This window comes from Colossoma macropomum, unplaced genomic scaffold (assembly GCF_904425465.1).
Source record: "Colossoma macropomum unplaced genomic scaffold, Colossoma_macropomum, whole genome shotgun sequence".
In the NCBI taxonomy this organism is placed as follows: domain Eukaryota; kingdom Metazoa; phylum Chordata; class Actinopteri; order Characiformes; family Serrasalmidae; genus Colossoma; species Colossoma macropomum.
The window spans coordinates 63421618-63429533 of NW_023494792.1; positions in this window are offsets into that span (position 1 = coordinate 63421618).

Here is a 7916-nt window from a genome sequence, read left to right on the forward strand (position 1 = left end):
ATTACAAAAATTGGTGAATACAAAGCAACATCAGCTCAACTCAATAAATATGTTAATTTACCTCAATAAATGTATTAATTAACCCAATAAATACATTAATTCACCTCTATAAAAGCTCCTTAATCAACAAACCCCTCAAACTTTCCCTTGGAGGTGTTTAATGAGCAGCTAATGAGCAGCACAGCAGAGCAGCTGCTGATCGCGTCTCACTGGCTGATCTAACGCCGCGTCCCAAACCACACACTTCTGTACTTCACCCACTGCACCAATGAGTGCACTTCTAATGGGATGTGCACTATTTAAACACACTATTTAGGGAGCTAGTATGCGGTTTGGGACGGGGCGCTAGTTACACAGTGGGAAATCTCAGCCCTTTAGATTTCAGCTTTCATTTGTTATCATTACAGCAACAAATCAAATAAAATCAAGTCAATACAGTCAAATATATCACTTAATATGCTCAAAAATGACATTTAAAACATGTGTTTTACTGCTTTTGCTGGATCAGTTGTGGTTTTATCTCATTACAAACAGCTGCAGCACAGCTCAGTGAACTTGTGGCAGCAGTTTGCATATTTAGCACTAAGCGATGGCTCCTATAGGCAAGAATGCATTTGATAGAAGCTGCAGTTTTCCTCATGCATTCTAATATTCCTGCTTGCTCATGCAGCAGTATAAATTATAAAAAGCTGTAACAGCAGTAGCTGATAATGGGGTTCTGTCATTCAAACTTATTGTTTTATATATATATATATATATATATATCTTCAAATCAAACCCATATTCTGAGATGCAGTTGATTCTAATGGAAGAACAGGAGTGTGTCGAAAGCGTCTGAGTGAGGGGGACTTTAAACTTTAAAGAGACTCCAGCAGGCTTTAGGGGTCTTTCAGCAGCAGTCAAGGTTGATGTGAAAAGGCTTTCGCATGACAAGATAGTAAAATAGCAAGAAAGAGTGAAAATCTCACGAAATATCAGTCTGTTCACGAACTCAGGACTATGGCAGTGACGCTTTATGGTGGTGTGGTTTTAAATTTTAGTTGACCTATTTATCCTTTATGCTGAAATCTTATTAGTTGGTTATCATCTTGGTTTTATTTTATTTTTGCCATTTATCTTGTGTGATTTTACTGTTAATTTGTTTATATTGTACTGTTTGTTTAGTTTCTGATTAAATTCCATTTAAAATTCTCTTTCAATCTCTTTAATGCTGTAAACGCTCAGCTGCATTGAAAATGAGAGTCACCCTCAATGTATCTCCCAGTGAAAATAAAGTTTGGTTGATGGATTGGTTGATTGAACATGATGCAATGTTTTGTTAGGCCTAAAACCAACACCAACATCAGACCCACTTACATTTCAACAAATTTGCATTCAAGTCATGTTAAGTTAGGTGGTCTTTATTTTCATTCCTCAATATAACTTGTATACATCAAATGAAATGTGGTTCTTCAGGCACAAAACACTCAATAGCAGCACAATAAGCAGAACTACACAGAGTGCAGAATATGCAATAAATACACCAGACAATAAATAAACAGAACAATAAATATACAGGAGACAATTTGACAGGAGAGCAAAACAATATACATGAATTGTGCTCCCATAGCAGCACTGAAATATTAAGATTTAGGGAATTTAAAGTGCAGGTTTGCAGTGATGCTGAAGGGGTTTGTGGTCAGACTACATGTCAGACACCTGGACCCTCAGTACTGCTAAAACACATGGCTGAAATGTAAACACACAATCAAAATAAGTTAAAAATGTGAATTAAGCTGCTGTTGCTGATGTAAAAAAGGTCAAACAAAACTAAAGTGTGATAAACTGTAGGTTGTGAATACTGTGAGAGCGCCCCCTGCTGTTTATCAGAGCGTCGCCGCTCCCCAGTTTCAGTCTCCATTTCCCAAACGCTTTAGCCGAGCGCGCTAACGTTACTCCTCCTAATAAACAGACACACGTTCAGCTCCGTCTCCTCATTATTCACCACCTTCACTGTAATATTTCATCATCAACATTAACACACGAAGGTGATCAGAGGGGCGGTGGAGATCGAGTCTGCAGCGTCTGAGATCTTTAAAATGCAGAGTTAGAAAAGAAAATCATCTCACAGTGAAAGCAGCGTTTTACAGTAGGAATAAATGGAGCTCATTATGCTGGTAGTGAACTATGCTGCTGACACAGCTGTAATGGCTACTGTTCGAAATTCGCCATGGAGACTAAACAGATCAGATTTCAGAGTTATGATGTTATGATGTGTAATACGGCCTCGGCTTCTGGGGAACAGCTGATCCATCATCTTGGTTGTCGCCATGCCAACACCAGAGTTGATTGGCGTGATTGGTCAGTGAGTTCATATTGACAACCAAAGTTTGTAAAACTGAAAATGCTGACAACATGATGTTAACTTGCACATGCCTGTTTGATTTGATTAACACTGATAGCATAATGCTAGCACTGCTGTTGGAGCTTCCATTGTTGAGTTAGCAGTGCATGTATCTATATCTTTGTCTGAGACATCCATGCAGTCCTGATCGGGAGGAGAAGCTGAGTTTTTTAGCTTTATACCATGAAATTTGGTGTTGGAATTCATTTCAAATCTGAGTTTGGTTAATAATCATCAAAATCACAAATCTTTAGGATCGCTGAGCTTTTGTTAATATTTGCTAATTGAGTTTACTCCCCATTTAAAAGAACTGAGTGTAATACATTCTGATGCTCCCACACTGCAGTTTAATGAAAAAGTAAATGCCAATATTTAATTATAAACATGATAATAACTCCCAAACTGCCAATAAATAACTACCAAACACACAGAAACAACCCATTTGTCAGTCATATTTCAGACAGAAGAAGCTTTCAGGAAGTTTTCAGAAATCTCCGCCCTGGATAGTGTTTTCTAAAACCTGTTTTCAGTGAACTAATGATGTTTTGTTTGGATGGGAGGCCAAAAACTATGTTTTTAAACAAATATCCAGATGCATGTGGGCTTTAGTTGCACACTTCTTCTCCTGTAACACAGATTTTTGATACGTCTTCATGGTCTTTATCTCTATAAGCTCATAATTAAAGAGTAATGAATTACTCAAAATGTCCACACACTGCTGCCACACTGAACGTCCCATTATTCCCCACCGATCAACATCACCCATTATGTGATTTGCTCTAAACGTCCTCTGAATAGCGCTCAGTGTTCGCCTGCAGCCAACATGTGGAGCTGAAATGTCTTAATCTGCGAGTTGCACGCCTGTCAGTTTTCTGATGAAGTGGATTCAGTCAGTGCAGTGGATGTTATGAAAGTTCTACAGAACAATACGAGAGCTTTTGAACACTCAACTATTCAATAAGACTGTAATTAGCCTGTCGATGTGGAAAACCTGCCAAACTGAGAGCTTGTAGTTTGTTCGGTTCTTCATAAAACCCTTCAGGCAAACCAGCGATACTGCAGGACTGAAGCCAAGAATTTCTCAGGAAATGTTGTTCCTGTCTGTCTGCTCGCTGTGAAAAGATGCAACTTCATTTATTCTTTCTTTAAGATTCAATAAGTGCAGCCAAATAGAGTTTTACAGGCTCTGAAAACTCACTGGTGCTCCTGAATGAGGACCCGAGTACTCCTTCTCAAAATCAGCCGTTAAAACAGTAATAGTTACGTTTCATAATTAACCTTTAATTTAAAGGGTGCCTGTTACGCTTTTCTGGCTTTTCTCTTTCCTTTAGTGTGTTAGGACGTTTTTCAGTCACAAAGCTGTCCCCAGATTTCTGGCTATTTGGACTAGGCCAACCAAATTTTTATATATTCACTCCAGCCCTTTTCCTTTGTTACAGGATGACATCATCACATAACACAGTCCTTACTGCCCGCCTACAGGGAGAAAATGTGCTTGTTAAATGTAATAAAAATAAAGATGACACTCTTTTTAAAAAAACACAACCTGAATTAAAACTGTAACATCCACTGCAAAAATAACTAAAGTAATATTTACTGAGAATAAAATTTAGTTTTAGTTTTTTCAGTGACTGAGAGTTTATGGGCATGTTTATGTTTTTGGTCTTTAAGGAAAGCTGGAGCTGAGCTGAGCTCAGTCACTCATTTAATTTTATTCCACTCTTATCAAACACCTGCTATCACAGCACTCATCATAGTAGTAAAGACTGAAACTAAAACTGATAGTAAATAAAGACTAAACTAAAACTATTACTTTTCAGAACATAAGAACAAAACTAAAACATTAATGTATCTTAAAACTAACTGAACCTAAACTACAATCATAAACCAAAATGAAAAACTAAATAAAAACAAAACTAATAAAAATGTTAAATTATTATAACTCAGCACTGTAAACACCTTGATATACTAACCGTGGTTTGCTAAAATGATGTAGCTCGTATTTATTTTATGGCCCAGATAACTGAATTTTCCTCACTTGTTAGAAATACTAGTTTTGTGTTGTATGTAAAAACCGTTAAACCTCAAATCAAAACATGCCCATCATTCCCAGATCACACAAAACAACTTTTATCCAGCAGTTTAGCTCCACCATTCAGTCTATAGCATTTTAGCTCCACCATTCAGCTACAGCAGTTTAGCTCCACCATTCAGCTACAGCAGTTTAGCTCCACCCATTCAGCTACAGCAGTTTAGCTCCACCATTCAGCTACAGCAGTTTAGCTCCACCCATTCAGCTACAGCAGTTTAGCTCCACCATTCAGTCTACAGCAGTTTAGCCCCACCATTCAGCTACAGCAGTTTAGCTCCACCATTCAGTCTACAGCAGTTTAGCTCCACCATTCAGCTACAGCAGTTTAGCTCCACCATTCAGTCTACAGCAGTTTAGCTCCACCATTCAGCTACAGCAGTTTAGCTCCACCATTCAGCTACAGCAGTTTAGCTCCACCCATTCAGCTACAGCAGTTTAGCTCCACCATTCAGTCTACAGCAGTTTAGCTCCACCATTCAGTCTACAGCAGTTTAGCTCCACCCATTCAGCTACAGCAGTTTAGCTCCACCATTCAGTCTACAGCAGTTTAGCTCCACCATTCAGCTACAGCAGTTTAGCTCCACCATTCAGCTACAGCAGTTTAGCTCCACCCATTCAGCTACAGCAGTTTAGCTCCACCATTCAGTCTACAGCAGTTTAGCTCCACCATTCAGTCTACAGCAGTTTAGCTCCACCATTCAGTCTACAGCAGTTTAGCTCCACCATTCAGCTACAGCAGTTTAGCTCCACCCATTCAGCTACAGCAGTTTAGCTCCACCATTCAGCCTACAGCAGTTTAGCCCCACCATTCAGTCTACAGCAGTTTAGCTCCACCATTCAGTCTACAGCAGTTTAGCTCCACCATTCAGTCTACAGCAGTTTAGCTCCACCATTCAGCTACAGCAGTTTAGCTCCACCCATTCAGCTACAGCAGTTTAGCTCCACCATTCAGTCTACAGCAGTTTAGCTCCACCATTCAGCTACAGCAGTTTAGCTCCACCATTCAGTCTACAGCAGTTTAGCTCCACCATTCAGCTACAGCAGTTTAGCTCCACCATTCAGCTACAGCAGTTTAGCTCCACCCATTCAGCTACAGCAGTTTAGCTCCACCATTCAGCCTACAGCAGTTTAGCCCCACCATTCAGTCTACAGCAGTTTAGCCCCACCATTCAGTCTACAGCAGTTTAGCCTCACCATTCAGCTACAGCAGTTTAGCTCCACCATTCAGTTACAGCAGTTTAGCCCCACCATTCAGTCTACAGCAGTTTAGCCCCACCATTCAGTCTACAGCAGTTTAGCCCCACCATTCAGTTACAGCAGTTTAGCCCCACCATTCAGCTACAGCAGTTTAGCCCCACCATTCAGTCTACAGCAGTTTAGCCCCACCATTCAGTCTACAGCAGTTTAGCCCCACCATTCAGCTACAGCAGTTTAGCCCCACCATTCAGTCTACAGCAGTTTAGCCCCACCATTCAGCTACAGCAGTTTAGCCCCACCATTCAGTCTACAGCAGTTTAGCCCCACCATTCAGCTACAGCAGTTTAGCCCCACCATTCAGTCTACAGCAGTTTAGCTCCACCATTCAGCTACAGCAGTTTAGCCCCACCATTCAGCTACAGCAGTTTAGCCCCACCATTCAGTCTACAGCAGTTTAGCTCCACCATTCAGCTACAGCAGTTTAGCTCCACCATTCAGCCCACAGCAGTTTAGCTCCACCATTCAGTTACAGCAGTTTAGCTCCACCATTCAGTCTACAGCAGTTTAGCTCCACCATTCAGTCTACAGCAGTTTAGCTCCACCATTCAGCCTACAGCAGTTTAGCCCCACCATTCAGTCTACAGCAGTTTAGCCCCACCATTCAGTTTACAGCAGTTTAGCCCCACCATTCAGTCTACAGCAGTTTAGCTCCACCCATTCAGCTACAGCAGTTTAGCCCCACCATTCAGTCTACAGCAGTTTAGCCCCACAATTCAGTCTACAGCAGTTTAGCCTCACCATTCAGTCTACAGCAGTTTAGCTCCACCAGTCAGCTACAGCAGTTTAGCTCCACCATTCAGCTACAGCAGTTTAGCTCCACCATTCAGTTACAGCAGTTTAGCTCCACCATTCAGTCTACAGCAGTTTAGCTCCACCATTCAGCTACAGCAGTTTAGCTCCACCATTCAGTTACAGCAGTTTAGCTCCACCATTCAGTCTACAGCAGTTTAGCTCCACCATTCAGTTACAGCAGTTTAGCTCCACCATTCAGCCTACAGCAGTTTAGCTCCACCATTCAGTCTACAGCAGTTTAGCCCCACCATTCAGTCTACAGCAGTTTAGCCCCACCATTCAGTCTACAGCAGTTTAGCCTCACCATTCAGTCTACAGCAGTTTAGCTCCACCAGTCAGCTACAGCAGTTTAGCTCCACCATTCAGCTACAGCAGTTTAGCTCCACCCATTCAGCTACAGCAGTTTAGCCCCACCATTCAGTCTACAGCAGTTTAGCCCCACCATTCAGTCTACAGCAGTTTAGCTCCACCCATTCAGCTACAGCAGTTTAGCCCCACCATTCAGTCTACAGCAGTTTAGCTCCACCCATTCAGTCTACAGCAGTTTAGCCCCACCATTCAGTCTACAGCAGTTTAGCCCCACAATTCAGTCTACAGCAGTTTAGCCTCACCATTCAGTCTACAGCAGTTTAGCCCCACAATTCAGTCTACAGCAGTTTAGCCTCACCATTCAGTCTACAGCAGTTTAGCTCCACCAGTCAGCTACAGCAGTTTAGCTCCACCATTCAGCTACAGCAGTTTAGCTCCACCATTCAGTTACAGCAGTTTAGCTCCACCATTCAGCTACAGCAGTTTAGCTCCACCATTCAGCCTACAGCAGTTTAGCTCCACCATTCAGCCTACAGCAGTTTAGCCCCACCATTCAGTCTACAGCAGTTTAGCCCCACCATTCAGTCTACAGCAGTTTAGCTCCACCATTCAGTCTACAGCAGTTTAGCCCCACCATTCAGTCTACAGCAGTTTAGCTCCACCCATTCAGCTACAGCAGTTTAGCCCCACCATTCAGTCTACAGCAGTTTAGCTCCACCATTCAGTCTACAGCAGTTTAGCCTCACCATTCAGTCTACAGCAGTTTAGCTCCACCAGTCAGCTACAGCAGTTTAGCTCCACCATTCAGCTACAGCAGTTTAGCTCCACCATTCAGTCTACAGCAGTTTAGCTCCACCATTCAGTCTACAGTAGTTTCACGCTGAAATTGTAAGCAGTGTTTCAGCCTGGAGTGCTTTGTGATCGAGGGACAATGCAGAACAGCCACTCAGAACATAGCTCATTTACATAATTAAGTCTTAAAGACACAGTAACAAAAACAGCGTCTTTAAGTCGGATAAAGAGGCTGGAAAATGGTCTGTAAAATGAATTATGACCACACAAACTTTATAAATGTTTAATGTC